This window comes from Eulemur rufifrons, chromosome 6 (assembly GCF_041146395.1).
Source record: "Eulemur rufifrons isolate Redbay chromosome 6, OSU_ERuf_1, whole genome shotgun sequence".
Taxonomy (NCBI): Eukaryota; Metazoa; Chordata; class Mammalia; order Primates; family Lemuridae; genus Eulemur; species Eulemur rufifrons.
This window is the reverse complement of record NC_090988.1, coordinates 104,722,149-104,740,682: the sequence shown is the minus strand read 5'-3', so window position 1 is coordinate 104,740,682 and position 18,534 is coordinate 104,722,149. Positions and strand designations below refer to the sequence as shown.

The 18,534-nt window shown below is 38.6% G+C and overlaps 1 long non-coding RNA gene across 5 annotated transcripts in view; it reads right to left on the bottom strand.

Annotated features, from left to right (window-relative positions):
- LOC138385467 (uncharacterized) overlaps positions 1 to 18,534 on the bottom strand; it is a 137,596-nt gene that overhangs the window by 28,752 nt on the left and 90,310 nt on the right. For all 5 annotated transcript variants that reach the window (XR_011233714.1, XR_011233711.1, XR_011233712.1 and 2 more), the window contains one exon: positions 7,587 to 7,757. This is a non-coding gene — a long non-coding RNA (uncharacterized lncRNA). The remainder of the gene's footprint in view (positions 1 to 7,586; positions 7,758 to 18,534) is intronic.

The window sequence follows — 18,534 nt, the reverse complement described above, 5'->3', positions numbered from 1 at the left end:
ATTATAGCTGTGAGCCACCGCGCCCGGCCTAGAAAAGCCTTTCTGAGCCCATTCCTTTCAGCTGGGACTGACTTAGTCACATAGGTTTTAATTTTATGCAACTTAGTATATTTACCTGAAATGCTGATCTTTTAAGTGAATTAGGAGTGGAAGGTGGGAGAATGATCTTTTCAAGTCATAGTGTTAATTTTTCCTCCCCACACCCAGGGTCTCATGTCATTCTGGTTCTCTTAAACCTATAATAAACCACTGAGTTTTAAGTTCCTGTATAGAATGGAATTCTGAACCTCTTACTTCAGCTGCAGTTGTCCTCTACCCTAGGGCCATAGAAAGTGGTTTGGAGTGCAGTTTCTGCCACTGGGAAGAACTACTGATCTCCCTAACAAGGATAACTGCACTGATACATAGCATGTTAGGCTGCAGCCCGCTGCTAGACGCGGCCTGCACTGTGTGCAGTGGCTTCGCTCGCCCTGTGTCAGGCACCACTGTTCTGCAGTTGGACACGCAGGGCTGTTTCTCAAAATGCATTTTGAGACCCCCTGCTGAGGCAGAAGGATTGCTTGAGCCCAGGAGTCTGAGGTTGCTGTGAGCGAGGCTGACGCCACGGCACTCTAGCCTGGGCAACAGAGTGAGACTCTGTCTCACAAGGAAAAAAAAATAAAGGCTTTTCTTTTTTTAAGAGACAGGGTCTTGCTCTGTTGCCCAGGCTGGACTGCAGTGGAACAATCATAGCTCACTGCAGTCTCAAACTCCTGGGTTCAACCAATCCTCTTAGCTCAGCTGGGACTATAGGCATGCGCCATGATCCCAGCTAATTTTTTTTTTTTTTTTAAAGAAACAGGGTCTTGCTGTTCTCCAGGCTGTTCTCAAACTCCTGGGCTCAAGGGATCTTCCCGCCTCCACCTCCCAAAGTGCTAAGATTACAGGTGTGAGCTACCATGTGTTGCCCCAAAAAGGCTTGTAGAAGTGACAGGCAGAGCTTTAGTGTACGAAAAGCACTCACCCTAACAATGGCCAGCTAATTAATTAAGGTCACCAACTCTATTTACATAAGCATATCCCCTTAGATGGCAATTATTTCCAGATACCTCTAAACTGGACCATCAACTAAAAAACTGGAAATTTAGTATCAGTTTCCATTCCCTAAACTTTAAACTAGTATTAGACATTAAAATATTTTCTATCTACAGGCCAGACATAGTGGCTGATGCCTATAATCCCAGCACTTTGGGAAGCCAAGACAGGAAGACTGCTTCGAGACCAGCCTGGGCTAAATAGTGAGACCTCATGTCCACAAAAAAATTTAAAAATTAGTTGGGAATGGTGGTGCATGCCTGTAGTCCTAGCTACTTGGAAGGCTGAAGTTGGGGGATAGCTTGAACCCAGGAGTTCAAAGTTACAGTGCGTTATATTGTATCACTATACTCCAGCCTGGATGACAGAGCAAGACCTTGTCTCTTAAAAATATATATATTTATATACATTTTTTCTAGCTATAGATGAAGATTTTCACATTGGATTAAATTCCCAAAACTGAAGAGCTAATACCAATCATTCTATTCCCTGAAAGTTTCCCAAACTCCTTCTTTATAGATATTAACATTTAGAAAGGGAGAAACTCAGAGCCATTAAGGCTGATGTGTGAAAAAATATCCCATTGTATTTCTGGGTTTTAAAAAATTTCAATTTCTACAATGTGTACATTCTCTCACATTTAGTGAACAGATTATTCCTTTTGCCTCTGTGGGGGGTGGGGGCTCAATACCTAAACCCAACAGATTGCTTCTAGTAGACTGGTATGCATAGCAAGATGCTATGAAGTCAGAATGGGAAATCAGGATCAGAAGTCAGCCATATGACCACAAAACCAGGAAACTAAAGCTGTTAATACTGTATAAATAGTTTCTGAGTTTTTTCCATCTCTAAAACTGCTATATTCTTTTCCTATCACCAGTGAAAAAATAAGCTATCAAGATAACTCACTAATCAGATAATTACAAAAATTAACTTTTTCAACAAATATTCACTGAGCTCCTACATATTAGGACCACATAGATATTTTAATGAAACATATATAAATTAAATATAAGTCAACATATTATAAAACTATATTTTTAAAAGCACAAAAATAAAATAAGCACTATATTCTTTTTTTTTTTTTTTTTTTTTTTTTTGAGACAGAGTCTCGCTCTGTCGCCCGGGCTAGAGTGAGTGCTGTGGCATCAGCCTAGCTCACAGCAACCTCAAACTCCTGAGCTCAAGGGATCCTCCTGCCTCAGCCTCCCGAGTAGCTGGGACTACAGGCATGCACCACCATGCCCGGCTAATTTTTTCTATATATATTTTTAGCTGTCCATATAATTTCTTTCTATTTTTAGTAGAGATGGGGTCTCGCTCTTGCTCAGGCTGGTCTCGAACTCCTGAGCTCAAACGATCCACCCACCTTGGCCTCCCAGAGTGCTAGGATTACAGGCGTGAGCCACCGCGCCCGGCCAGCACTATATTCTTGAAACTACCATAGAAGCAAAATATTTGTAGACGACCAGAGATTAACTACAGTGCAGTTTAACAAAAGTAACTTTATTTTTAGTTTGTAGCAACTGCAACACAGTGACAATTAAACACTTTTTAAGATCATTTTATACACACTTTAAAATCTGGCCTATACAGATGTCAAAATTGAATTGACAATATTCAACATATACTTCTGATTTTAAAAAGTCTTAACCAGCAAACCGATCTCTTTCACATGTATAAAGCACACTCAAAGGCAGACATAATGCTTAATCGTTCCTAGGACATAGGTGCATCTTAAAAAAGAAAAAAATGCTCTGTGTCAAAATATTATAAACATTCCAAAAATGTAAGCATTTAATGGAACATCAGAAGCATTAATTATTGAACAAGACAAGATGCTCCTTATAATCACAATGTTCTAGAAGTTCTAGCCAATGCAATAAACAATCTGGCTCCAGAGTCCATTCCTTTTACTTTTCTACATCTCTCTTCCAAAAGAATAATAGATTTGTGAAGACCACTTAAAATCTTTTAAAATCCTGAAGGAAAAATGAAAACAGGTAAAAAAAAAAATACATCAAAAATGTTAAATGTCAATACCAATTAAAGAAATAAAAATGAAGAAAATAACAAATATTTTCTGCTCAAATGGGCAGACTTAAAAAATATTATAATTCTAAAGATTTCATGAATTCATTGAATAGTCCTAGGATTACAGACCAGAACTTCATAATTAAAGTTTAAAAGACTAAATAACGTGCCGTTATCCTTATCCCTAGAATCCCAATCCCAGGAATCAAGTTTCAGAAAATACTCACGGATGTGCCCAGACTGAACCTGGGAGTGGACACTGGGCTGCAATTACCCTTCCCGTGTTTCTGATAGACAACACTGATAGAATTTTATTTTAGAAAATGTGGCATCAGAGATAGGTTTCAATTTTCTTAGCCTATCATGTAGCTGTGATATGTGATGGGTTAAAAGTGCATTTTAAAATTTTTCTTTCTTTTTCCCTGTACAGTAAGATTTCAAGACAGTCCCTTCTGCCCCCTTCCCTTCCTCTCTCACCATGTCCTCAAGAAAGTCCCTGCTGAAAAGAACAGTAACCCCGTGGGCAAGACATGACGCCTTCCGCACTGGCCCTGAGCAGCACAGCACAATCCACAGTCTGAACAGCGGTTAAGGGCACAGACCTGAGAGCCAAACGCTCTAGGTTACAACCTCAATTCTCCTATCTCCTAGCTGAATAAACCTTGATAAAGTCACTTAACGTCTCTAAATTTTCTCAAGTATATAAATGAATACAATTTATTAAACAGGTAAGTTAAGATAATACAGAAAAGTACTTTACACAGAGCCTAGCATTTATTTAGTAGTTCAACTAATGTTAAGATATTATTATCTGTATTATTAGGGGGAAAAAAAAAAGCCACCTGTCCATTCCTTAAAAAAAAAGATTGTCTTACCTGTTCATGTTGTTCTAACAGAATACTTGAGGCTGGGTTAATTTATAAATAAAAGAAGTTTATTTGGCCCACAATTCTGGTGGCTATAAAGACCAAAAGCATGGCACCAGCATCAGCTCGGCTGCCAGTAAAGGCCTCAGCTGCACTAGCACATGGTGGAGAAACGGAAAGGCAAGCAGGCATGTGTGAAGGGGGACCACACAGGAGAGGACCCTGACTTTACAGCACCCACTCTCGGGGAACTGATCCATTCCTTCCCACAAGGGAGAGAACATGCTCCCTGGGGAGGGCATTAGTCTCCTCAGGAGGGATCCACCTCCCTGACCAAACACCTGCCACCAGGCCCCACCTCCCAACACTGCCTCACTGATTTTTTTGGCAGGGACGAATCACATCCAAACCACAGCAGAGAAGTCACATTAAATACACAGTATGTACAGTCCACCCTCAGGATCCAGGGGTTCTGCATCCAGGGATTCAACCAAGCATGGATAGAAAACATCTCGGGGAAGAAAATTCCACAAAGTTCCAAAAAGGAAACCTTGAATTTGTCACATGAATAAAGTGATATACAGGCATCATAATGGGTATTAGAAGTAATGATTTAAAGTATATGGGAGGATGTGTGTAAGGTATATGTAATTCCAATGCCATTTTATATAAGGAACTTGAGCATCTGTGGTCCTGGAACCAATTTCTCACAGATAATGAGGGATGTCTACCAAATTAAACTTTCTAAAATATAAAAAGTTCTGCAATTTAAAAACACATGTGGGCCCCAAGATTTTGAATAAGTGATTGTGGTCCTGCACCTTTATAAACTCCCCTTATGAAAAAATAATTAATACTGACTTATGGTATTTATTTTTTTAAGTCAGCCAGATTCCAAGTTGCCCATAATTGTTTATTTTTCAGTTCTAGAGGTGCCAAGGGTTCAGCAGGAGTCTCTGACAAAGGGCCAATCACTGTAGATGAACACATGCTCCTTTTTTCTAGAACCCTAACTTCCATTGATAAGAATACATTCACAGTAAGACTGTTCACATAACGTCAGTCTCATCGAGTTAACAACAAACTCCATTTGCAATGGCGTGGACTACATATTTGTTTACCACCTTAGTCCTTGTATTTGGTACTGAAAAAAAAAATCAGTGAGTAGATTGCATTATCTGCTACCTGGCATAACTGTATTACAGGCTTACTTGCCTAACTCACAATTCAAGATTTAGTGAGTTACTTGAGCTCTTATTATAAAGGTATGGAATGAGTGATGAGAAGGATGTATCAGGACATTTTCACATACATGTAAGAGAAAAATCCAAAGCAAATTGGATGAAACAAGGTGTTTACTGACTCCTATAACTGAAAGTGTAAAGGCATAGCACCTTCAAGGAAGGCTTGGGCTAGCAGCTCAACTGAGGTGACCAGGGCATGGTTTTTCTCCACCCTGTTCCTTCAGTGTTGACTTCTTATTCAACTAGCTTTCCTTTGATGGTCAGAAGATAACTGCCAGGAGTTCAATGACTATGTTTTCAGGTTGAAATTCAGAAAAAAAAGTGCCTTCATCCCAGCATTCCTAGCAAATGTCCTAAGATTCATTCTGACTGATCAGGCTTAAGTCACATGCCTGCCATGATTGGCTTAGGTAAGACACATGATCCATTCCTACAAACCCATCAAAACTTATATGAAACAAAGCACATCAAAGTTGACCTTAGTGATTTAAATTTCTTATATTACTAAACAACGATATTTCTGCATTTAAACTGATGGGTAAAGCACATCATATAACTTTCCCTATCTTCTTAAAAATTACTCTCCCTGATTTTCATCACAACCTATCAAGGAAAAAAATTAAAATTTTCCCTTAATGTAAATCACTTTTTGAAGGATTCAAAATGTACTACTAGATTACCTGGTAAAATCAAAACCACAAGTTCATGATTGTTCTTGTTAACATAACTGAAAGCAACACCATGGATTTTCAAGAAGAAAAAGAGCTCCTTACCCCATACTTTTTTGAGATTATCATAACAACTTAAAAGATAGAAGAGTACAGGAATATCTTGACTGTGGCAAAAAAGAAAGGAAGAAAGAAAAAAAAAAAAAGAAGTGGTTTGTTTCATACAGCCTTAAAATATAAGCAACTAGATAATCCATCCTATGGCTCAAGACCCCTCTTACCATACTCACCACCACACCTCTTCTCTTGCCCCGCCCAAAACACAGGGTCCTAGGAACACAGTGGGGGATGCGCACTTTAGGGAATCTTACTGTGAATGCTCACTCCAAAGCCAAATACAAATCATTCCTGAACTGTTTTCAAATGTTCACGTCCCTCAGTCTTACAATTAGCACAGAAAACACAAAGTTTACTCTCAGATTTTACAATGGAGAAGAAAGCAAAATTGCATTTATTAGACTGAAAGCCAATACTCAAACATGTACGAGTATTCTGGTTCTGATGGTAAAGTTGCACAAAAACAAAAGGCAAAATCCAAGCAGTATGTTTTAGAGTAGAACTAACCACCTGAACACATATTACACACTAGTCATCTTAAATAAAAAGTCAAACTTCACTAATAATCCTAGAGGGAAGTAGTGTGGTTAAAGAAAAGGATGTGAATTAGAAGAAAATCTCTATTCAATTCCGTGAACTGGTTTTTCAAATACTCCACCATTCAAATAATTCAGTTCAACAAATATGTACTTAGGAATTCACTAAGAAGAACGCATTAATGTCAGACACGACAGGGATATAAACATAGCCTTTGACTTCAAACATTCCTGAACAGCATAAAACATAATCAAGTAGAAATGCCTGAGACACTAAAAGATAGGGCTTTGGGTAATCAGAAAAGGAAGAAATCAAATGAATGTGGATGATTTCTATAGCAAATAACACAAAATCTCAAGGCAAAACTACTTAAACAATAAAGCAATTCAGATAAGGTGGCTCTAAGCACAGTAAACGGGGCTCCAGTTCTACTTTTCTGCAATCCTGTTGGTGCTGCCCTCCGTCATGGAGGCATCGCCTTCGAGCTACTAGAAAAATGGCTACAGCAGTCCCAGATGTCACATCCAGCTAAAACCAGCCCCGGATAGAAGAGGAACCATCTTTTTTCTTCCTTTTCTCAAATGCAAGAAAACCTTCCCCAGAAGCCTCTTGCAGAGTTCTCTTTTATCTCCCATCAGCCAAAACTGTCTCTTGTATCCATTACTAGAACAGTCACTTCCAGAGGGAATGAGATCCACTACAACTAAGATTACCATGGATACCAGTAACCATCATGACCATCGCTTCAGTGTTGGCTGCATATTTCAAGAATATTTCCGGCCTTGGAATGAAGAAGAAATAAAAAAGAAAAATACATAAGCAAAGGAAGAGATGTGCCTAACTGGAAGAAGAAAGCCAAATTCTGAAATCATACATTAAATACACTGTTAGGGATAAAGAATTCTCTTAAACTGCACTGTTGTCTTTCCCAGTGATACGAAAATTAACTTACTGTTCATTAGTAAATGCTAAGAATGCAGAAGTCATCCTATTTTTATGGAAAGGATTGAGGTTATTTAATTATCAGTGGGGACAATCAGACTTACCACTCCTCATCAGTGGAGCCACCCATTCAGCTACGTCTGGGCTTAGAACATTCCACATTATGCATCCAGATGACGCTACAGACTCACTGCCAGTAGTTCTTCCTTGAAGGTTTCTTCTCATCTGGGGAAGAGGTTTCACTCAAAAATCCACACACTCCAAACCGGCCCTATCTGCAAATGAAAGCATGCAATTAGGAGGCAAAAAGCTGCAGGGAGCAATTCCCCCTCCCCCATCTATAATTAACTGATATTTATGAAAACTGAACTCAAACATCAGACTAAGCACCACGTTTAAACTAAGCAACCTACACTTCAACACTTGTAATGTGCTTATTACATGTGGTTACCACCCTTTTCCCATCATGTAAATCTGTTGTTGCTTCCACAGTATACCAGGTACAACCCTACCAAACATTGCCAGTAAGCAGAATTCAGCAGACAGATATTTTTGTTGGACCCACGCAAGGTTGGTCTCCACAGTGTGTTAAAGGATAGCTACCTACATTTATAAATCAGAAGACTTCACGTGAAAAATCAACACTTCTAGCTCTCTTGAAAAATCAGAAAATCTGGCAATACTGCACCACGTACCCACATGGTAATAATCTGGTGGAGCTGATTAACAGTGAACCCTCTAGGTGGGGCATGGACTTCGCCGTTCTCCAGAGACAACGCCACTCTTTCATGTTACAACCTGGCTCACGGTTACCTGCCTGGACTCCACAGGCAGCTGAGCTTCCAAACTCTGCTACGTATTTCTAGTAGCTCCCAGGGAACATTTTATTATTGCCAAAGCCAGGCATGTTTTTCTGCCTCGAGGATATAATATAGCATAAGGGAATAACAACATGGGCTTAGTCAGAGCACCCAAGACCTCAGTTCTAATTCTGTAAATGACTAGCTATGGGACCTCAGGCCTGTTTTTAACCTAAAATATATGTCTTCATTTACAAGCACCCAAATAAACCTATAAGCATTTAACACAGTAGGCAAACAAGCCTAAAATCTAACCTGTCCAAGCCGAATTGATACTCTTAAATCCAGGCCGGGCGCGGTGGCTCACGCCTGTAATCCTAGCACTCTGGGAGGCCGAGGCAGGTGGATCGCTCAAGGTCAGGAGTTCGAGACCAGCCTGAGCAAGAGCGAGACCCCGTCTCTACTAAAACTAGAAAGAAATTATATGGACAACTAAAATATATATATAGAAAAAATTAGCCGGGCATGGTGGCGCGTGCCTGTAGTCCCAGCTACTCGGGAGGCTGAGGCAGGAGGATCGCTTGAGCCCAGGAGTTTGAGGTTGCTGTGAGCTAGGCTGACGCCACGGCACTCACTCTAGCCCGGGCAACAAAGTGAGACTCTGTCTAAAAAAAAAATAAAAAATAAATAAATAAATAAATAAAAAGAATTCTTAAATCCACTGCTTCCTCATTCTTCCTCATCTCAATAAATCATACCATGACCCACACAGTTCTGCTCAAGCCACAAACATGAAAGTCCTTACTATATACTCTCCTTGTCCCCCAAAATCATCAGCAAGGCAATTGATTCGCCCTCCAAAATACATAATTTGAACAGATGGCTAGAATTCCAGCCATGAAAACAAACAGCAATTCCTCCATCAGAATCAAATACTTTGCTGAAATTGCCTATAAATTCAACTACTTACATAAGAGTAGCTTGAAATGTCAAGGTTCCATATTATGAGGAATATTATATTTCATTAAAAGGAAAATGAAGACAAATATTGGGGATGCTGCACATCATTCCTTGCAAGGTATTGATATCACAATTCATAAGCTTACGCAATTCTTCAACTCTAAGCTGACAAGGAACTCAGAGGCTATGCTAAATCTTATAATGAAATTGGGAAAACCAAAAGACTACTGTTAGCAGAACTAAAGTGATTTTAGGAACGTTGCAGGATACATGATCAATACTCAAAAACGAACTCTATTCCTATAAAACAATTGTTCAAAGAACAATCAGAAACTGACACTGTAAAAAAAAGATCATTTATAATATGAAAAATATGAATTATTAATCAATTATCAAATGATGTGCAAAGACAAATAGAGAGAGATACTATGTTCATAGATCAGTGCAGTCAATGGTGTTAACATGTCAATTCTCCCCAATTTAAGCAATAGAGTCAGCGCAATTCTAGTTAAAATCCCAGCAGACTTTTTTGTAGAAATTGACGTTGATTCTAAAATCACATAGAAATGCCAAAAAGATAGAATAGTGAAAATAACTTTGAAAAAGAATACCATTAGAAACCTTATACTATGTGAATTCAAGGTTTATTATAAAGCTATGAAAAGAAAGTACTGATACATAAACATGGATAAACCTTGAACATACTAAGTGAAAGAAGACAGTTACAAAAGGCCACATATTACCTTCTGTGCTGACAGAAATGTAAAATTGTACAGCTACTCTGGAAAGCAGTCTAGCAGCTCCTCAAAATGTTAAACCTAGAATTACCATATGATCCAGCAATTCCACTCCTAGGTATATATCCAAGATAAATTAAAACATATCCACACAAAAAAACCTGTACGTGAATTTTCATAGCAGCGTTGTTCATCACAGTTGTTTGGGTTCACTCACTCACTATCTATTCATTAGTGAATAGAGAAGTTAAATGTTGTATATCCTACAATGGAATAATATTTAGCCATAAAAGAGAATGATGTACTGATATACACTTTCCAGATCACACTTGAAACATTATGCTAAATGAAGAAAGCCAGTTGGCCACACAGCATATAATTCCATTTATATTACATGTCCAACAAGGCAAATCTAGAAAGACAAAATATGTTAGGGGCTGAGGAGAGGGAAGAACGGGGAATGACTGCTGATTTCTTTTTTGGGGGGGGTGATGAAAATACTGTAAAATTAGATAGTGGCAAGGGCTGTATAACACTGACTTATGTACTTTAAAAAGGTGTTTATGTTATACGAATAATCTCAATAAGGCTGTTACAATAAAAAAAATAATTTCTCCCCTCACTCCCGCAAAACAGAAAAATGGGTTATTTCCTTAGGATGTACTCTCGGAAGTACTAAGTTCCGCTCTGTGACATGTGCCAAAGTGCTTCTGAAACAGGTTCCACAGACTGTACTCCCTCCAGCACTGCATTCAGCACCTGTGTCACTGTGCGCATGTCGGAATCAGCATCTCTTAAATCTGATAAAAAAAGTTTTTATTATTGGTTGAACATTTTTCCCTCCTATTTTCATCATTTATTTCTTTCCAAAGGGTCAGTTCTTAGCCTTTAAAATTTACCATCCTTATGGATACAGCACAAATGCTTCACTTTCTCAGGAAATGTAGAAATAGTTACTTTCTTGACATTTTGGTCAGCAATAATTAACTCATCCCAATGGGTTCCATTTCAGCTTTTAACAATAAAACCTGCCTTGAAGTCAAATATTTTGAACAGTTATAAGAACCACTCTGCTTCTCAGACAGGGAAATTAAGAAGGTCACTACAATACGAGTCCACCTGGGTTACGTCTATTTCCAGTTTCCTGACTGCAATTCACTTTCAAGTGAAATGTCCAAGTGGCTCCCAAGATATTTTAAAACCATAAGGTGTAGCAGAAAGGAAATGAAACATTTATTAGCATCTTGTACAAGCCAAGTGCTTTACGTGTATTACTTTATTTAATCTTAATAAGCCTATTACCCTCACTTAAATGAAAAGGAAAATAAAAATCACCCAGGGTAAGAACTTGCCATGCAGCAAATATGTGCCAGAGTTAGGGATCAAACTGAGGTGTGTCTACCTCCGAAGTCCATATTCTTTCTGCCACTTTACAGTGCTTCCCAAGCTTACTGACTCTGAAAAATCAGAAAGGACTTCAAACGTGAGTTCTGCCACTTACTCTGTGACTAGTTACTAAGCTTCTTTAGAACAGTTTACAAAAATAAAATAAATGTAAAATGAGGAGGCTAAAAACTCACTGTGAAATGAACCTTTTTTAAAAATAACATTTTTTTTTTTTTTTTTTTTTTTTTTTTTGAGACAGAGTCTCACTTTGTTGCCCGGCTAGAGTGAGTGCCGTGGCATCAGCCTAGCTCACAGCAACCTCAAACTCCTGGACTTAAGCGATCCTACTGCCTCAGCCTCCTGAGTAGCTGGGACTACAGGCATGCACCACCATGCCCGGCTAATTTTTTGTATATATATATATATTTTAGTTGTCCATATAATTTCTTTCTATTTTTAGTAGAGATGGGGTCTCACTCTTGCTCAGGCTAGTCTCGAACTCCTGATCTCGAGGGATCCACCTGCCTCGGCCTCCCAGAGTGCTAGGATTACAGGCGTGAGCCACCGCGCCCGGCCAAAAAAAATAACATTTTTTTTTAAAACAGCAAAATGCATGGAATAATTCTAAACACTTTTCTCAAATTTATCTCAAGATTCACTTTACCTTCCAACAAACAGAGACACCTGCATGTTCATTCACACACATAGAATGTGGATGAAAAACATTTTTTAGTGACTACACTGCCAGTCTCTAAACAAGAAATACATCATTTCTTAGTAAAAAAGTCCACATTGACTACACTGCTTTTTATTCTTCTTTACCCTATGAGAAGCGCTTTCTGCAACACATGCACCGTCCGGGATGTGGCATTGCGGGGTAAGAGAAATGGCCACTGAACAGAAAAAGACTGCAAGAGCTTGCGAGCAAGCAGTAATACAGCACAGAAAAGGACATAGCTAAAAACAAGGCAAAACAAGAACAGCCTACTCTACCCTAGGTAACAGGTACCTTTCCTGTGGCAAAGGAAAAAACATTTAAATTATAAAACTCCTAAAGGATCTTTGATTGGCTTTAAAAATTGCTACTTTAAGGCCCAGCACAGTGGCTGGCGCCTGTAATCCTAGCACTCTGGGAGGCCGAAGGAGGAGGATCCCTTCAGCTCAGGAGTTCAAGACCAGCTTGAGCAAGGGTGAGACCCCGTCTCCACCACAAACAGAAAAAATTACCAGGCATGGCGGCGCATGCCTGTCGTCCCAGCTACTCGGGAGGCTGAGGCAGGAGGATCACTTGAGCTGAGGAGTAGGAGGTTGCAGTGAGATATGACTACTCCACCGGCACTCTTGCCCCACCAACTGAGTAAGACCTGTCTCAAAAAAAATTGCTACCTTAAGACCCAAACAATTACTTGACAAGATTGGGACTGGTAATTTCCAAGGAGGCAATACACCAATGCATATCAGCAATTCTTCCACAAGAATTTTCACAGTCATAAAACAAAAGTCAAATCAAACATTAACATAAGAATTCTTACATGCTAAATTTTCTTTTTCTAAGAACTCCCTCACTCTGACACATAACAAGGGCAGCAATATCTAATAAAACTGCCATACTACACATAGCTGAAGGCTGTTAAAAAAACACATTTTTCTTCTAGAAGTATTTTAATATTAAGACATCAGTAGGACTTGGGCAGTCTAAAAAATATGAACGTATTTACAGGCCCATATTTCACCATAGGGCTATTTAAAATAATTCTACTTTACATAGATAGAGTCAGGAACGGTTTTTGTTAGCTAGTATAAAACAATCAGGCTATTGTACAATGGTGACAGAGCTCTTGAGAAAAAAATTACTGCTTAAGTAATTCTTGTCTCCAGTTGACTCTGCCACATTCTGCTCTCCATAAACACCATCATTTTTAATCACAACTTTGCTGACAGCTTTGCCCTTGTCAAACAAAATTTTCACTTTCCAATAAGACCCTTTCAAACTGAAGTAATAAAAAGCAATGCTTATATGATCATAATATTTGCTAAGGTAAAATGTTATAGAATAGTATGTATAGTAAGATCTTACTTTTGTGAAAAAGCATATATTCACTGATTTATCTGGGAGGACATTCATCAAAATATTACCAGTGGTTGGTTATCCTGCGGTGGTAGGAGTAAAGTTTTCTTCTTTACCTTATATGTACTTTCTGATGCTCTATATTAAACAGTTTTTTTTCATATGTACATAAGAGAGAGAACAATTTGAGTTAGAGGATAGGAAACGTAGGTGTCATATTTTATAATAATTCAATACCACCAGTTCAAATCCACTTATTCAGAATTAACATAAAACAAATGTTGCTCAAGAAATACCAATAAATTTCCCTGAGCCAACAAAGTTCAATTTTTAAACAATAAACTTCCTCAGATAAGAAAATGATGCTTGTAATTTCATGTCTCTTTACTGGAGAGCTGGGGGGAGGGTTGGAAATGGGCTGGAATGTCCAGGTAACCATAGGAAAGATAATAGGAAAAAACTCGAGAAACAAGACAGAATCATTTCATTGATTTAGTGACATTTATTTGTAGAAGAAATCACGGAGTAGCAGAAGTAAATGATCACAAAATGTAAGCAAGCACTTCAAGAGTAATAATGGGCAAAAGAAGAAAAAAGCCAGAAAAAAAACCCAAAAAAACTGAACTCAGACATATTTATGTCAATCATGGGGGGAAAAGGGTAGATAATGCTGTATCACTAACTGAATCAGATCTGCTTTCTTGACTAGAAAAGGAACACCTTTCAAAAGGCTTATTTACTGCTCAGTAGCGAAACCAAGAACACTCTCAGAGGAATCTGAAGATCTTTTGTGCCTGCTTTGGAATAAGCTAAACTATTAGATATGCAGTTAAATAATTAACATACAAACATATACGTAGCTAATTTTATGCATTAAATGAATCTCAAAGTAATCATCAGATGTGAAGGGAACATAATTTTGAAAAAGAAAGAAGGTAAAGCACTGAGGTAATTTCAGTAACTCCTATGAAGAAATTATCTTTAAACCAAAACAGGTAACTCTACTAGGTTAAAACATAAGAAATTGCCAATAGTCAAGCAAACACCAGCAATTTCACATGGGCCCACCCAGTGGTCTCCTGATAAATATTGAACCACCACCTCTTTTGAAAAAAAGAGCCCTGATTTGTAGCTTTTGCCCATTCCCATGTTGGAACTGTCCCACCATGGCCAGTTTCAAGCTGCCAGACGATGGCACCGAGCGTGGAGTCGGAGCGAGAGGCGCAGGCACCTCCCCAACTCCAGCACACCATGGCTCCATGGAACACGCTGAGGATCAGAGCAGGTCCCAAACTGTCCCACCCTGTTCTAAAACCAGGCTCTTGTCTGATTGATCCAATTTCTGTCTTCCCTAGGTTAGAAGAAATATGCTGTTGACAGTTTAAAATACTAGTACACTAAAATCATTCATAACAAAGAACAGATGAGACCGGTAGCTGGTTTCATCCATTCAACACTTTACTGCACACCTGTTTGGTGCCAGGTAGTGTTCTGGGCATTGTGGACAGCAGGAACAAGACAAAGGAGGTCCCTGCTCTCCTAAGAAATATATATAAAAATACATAATTTCAAGGACTGAGAAATGCCATCAAGAAATTAAAACAGTAATGGGGAAGCGATTTTAAACTGCGTGGTGAGTTAGGTGATATTTAAGCTGTGGCCTTAAAGTTAAGGGGCCAGGCTCAAGATCTGGGAAAGACCATTCGGACAAAGGAAACCACTGGTGTAAAAGTCCTAAGGCAAGACCAAGCATGGCATGTTTGAGAAACTGAAAGACTAACTTGCATACAGCCTAATGAGCAAAGGTGAGATTGTCTGAGAGGTCGTCAGAGGCAGGAAGATTTCCTGAGCCTAGGAATTCAAGACCAGCCTGGGCAACACAGCAAGATCCCATCTCTAAAAAAAAAATTCTACTCTGCTGGGCACGGTGGTACACGCCTGTGGTCCCAGCTACTCAAGAAGCAATGGCAGGAGATTGCCAATGTACAAACCTCCAATAGAAGTCTCCTAGATTTAGGGAGGGATTTTCAGTGTACAAAACTCTATTGGTATGCCTGTCCTCTTGGTACTGTGCCGCCTATTTAGTCCCCCCTTAAAAAAGGAGAGGAGTATAAGTACATTTATTGTTTTGCATGGTAAACTAGCAGCTAGCCACAGCAATCCCAGGAGTTATGATCACACCACTACACTCCAGCCTGGGCAACAGAGCAAAACCATGTCTCTTTAAAAAAAATAATAAAACACAAAAAACCATGACTATAGCTGAAATAAACTTAGTGTTAGGACTACACACCAGCTCAGAAATAAGGATCTTATTAACCCAAGATGGTTACTTCGTACGTGAAATGCTAACATATGAATTCAAGTACATCAATCTTGAATTCTAATGAAGATGACCTATTTAGTCTATAAAATAGATTCACTATGTTGTTCAGGCTAGGATTATTTCAAAACCATAGGCAAACGTGTGCCATCCAAAATCATTTTATTTGGTATGTAAATAGACTTTTTAAGAATTATAAAGGTCATGCTTATGTTAACGTGAAAGAAAAATATAATACCAAATCTGATTTTTGTTCAAATTAGTGCTTAGGAGTTAAAGTAAAGTTAAAGCAAAAAGTTAAAGTAAAAAATAGCATATCAGTCTAAATTACATGTTCATATTACAAAAACTGCAAAGAAATATACACACACATACACACCCACACTCCCTACAGCCGTGAAAACCAAGTCCACATTATGGCCACATAAAAGTCCCACAAGTCAACAAAGACAAATTTTTGCATATTACACACAAAAAGGAAGCTGTGTAGACTGGTTTGAGGAGAATTTATACTTGCACATAAAATTATTTATTCATTCAGGAACTACCAAGCTACTCATTTCAACAATTTATCTAAAAGATTTTTTTTTTTTTTAATCAACCAACAAGAAATGAGACCTACAGCTCAGGGAAAAAGGTTAAAAGAAAAAAATCTTGTCTCAGCAGAATGAAATACTAAAAATCTGCATATCATTAATTCCCCTTGCACTCTCATTTCCCAACTAAATAGCAGCTAAATTCCATTTTTAGACTATGCATTTAAGTCTGTACAAGCATTTTTATTTTTATTTTTTTTCCTTTAAGAGTACAAATAAGCATATGCATTTAATACTACTCATTAAACTTGTGATTATTGTAGCTAGCTGCTAGTTTACCGTGCAAAACAATAAATGTACTTATATTCCTCTCCTTTTTTAGGGGGGACTAAATAGGCGGCACGGTACCAAGAGGACAGGCATACCAATACATTTTTGTACACTGAAAATCCCTCCCTAAAACTATGAGACTTCCATTAGAAGTTTCTACAAAAATAAAAAATAAAAACTGCTAAGAATACCATTCGGCTTTCTCAGTAATTTCTCCTTTTCTTTAACAAAAAGAGTTGAGCAAAACACAGAAGAACAATGAAGTTTTGGCTCCTGATCTCACCTGAGCCTACATCCCTGATAAAAAGAAGGGTACAGTATAGTCCAACTTGAAGTGTCTAGTCCATGAAAATCACCAACACTCAGAACTCGAGAAATGTAACTGGAAAGAAATATGGGACAAGCCCAGAATAAATTTTTTACATGTTGTCACCCTATTTCCAAACCAGGTTTTCCTCTTCTTTATTTCATTTGCCTTAGCTCTCTTCATTCCTTTCCTACCTCCTGTGTCCCTTACCATTTCACTGTGTATTTTCCCTTCCCATACACAAAAACTGACTTGAAACTTAGTTTATATTCTTGTATCTAAAGTTGTTTCTACTTAATTCTTATAGGACTATACCGTTTGAGGGGAAGTTCAAATGCTTTCGTTATAGAAACATGCACATAGGGCTGTAACCAGAATCAGGAGTAACAAGACAAGCAGCCATTCGTTCAGGAACTGTGAGTGCCCATCGTGAGCCAGCCACCGTCCTGGGGACTCTGCAGTGACTAAAACAATGCTCTATCCCTGAGGGCACGAAAGCAAGACTGTGCTTGGCAGGTTCAAGAAACCTGGAGGATGCCTGGGGGCCAGAGTAGAGGAAGCCAAGGAGAAACCTGATTGTGTAGGACACAAAACCAGAGAGGCAGGAGGTACAGATCAACGGAGGCTCTTATAGGCACAGTAAATATTCTGGCTTTTACTCTCAAGGACATAGAAAGCCACTGAACGGTTTGAACACAGGAGTGAAATAACCAGACTTTCATGTTAAAAGGATCACCCTGGTTGCTGCCTTGAGAATAGAAAAGTGCAGAAGCAGCGGGGAGACTAGTGACTATGAAAATAACACAAGCAAGAGATTATGGTTGCTTACAGGGGTGGCAGCAAATTGTCGTTCCATTTATAGTTAAGGCAGCATTTAAAGTATATAAAGAAGGTACTTTCGTGATAATTATTTGAATTAGATGTGGGAGTATCAGAAGGGAGTATCAAGATGTCTATGAGGTTTGGGGCCAGAGAAACTGAAAGAGGGAGTGGACGTTTAGAAGATGAGGAAGAATGGAATGGAAATAATTATTGGAGGGGGTGGGAGAGAAGAAGGAGGCGACGAGTTGTTCAGTTGTGACATGTTAAATTTGGGATCTAGATGTCTAGTTAAACTAGACATCTAGCTGAAAATGTTGAGTACGCACATGAACATACAAGTCTGGAGATTAGGAAAGAAATTCAGACCAAAGATAAAATTTTTAGTTAGAAATATATAATTCTAGCTAGATGAGATGAGATCACAAGGGACTAAATATAAATACAGAAGAGGTCTAAACATATATCCCTGGAACACTGCCTCATTTTTTAGAAGTTGGAGTGATGAAAAGGAACCAGCAAAAGAAACTGAAAATAAGCAGTAATATCCCAGAAGCAAAGGGAAGAAGGTTTCAAAGAAGAGAACATTATCAACCACATCAAATGCTGTGACTGCTGCTATATTCACTGACATTAGAATTCACCAAAGAGGTCACTAGTAACATCAAAAAAGAGCTGCCATGGTAGAATGGAAGAGGAAAAAACCTCACTGTAGTGGATCCAAGAGAGAGAGGGAGTACTGAAGACCACAAATATCAACTTTTCTGGAGAGTAGTAACGAAAGAA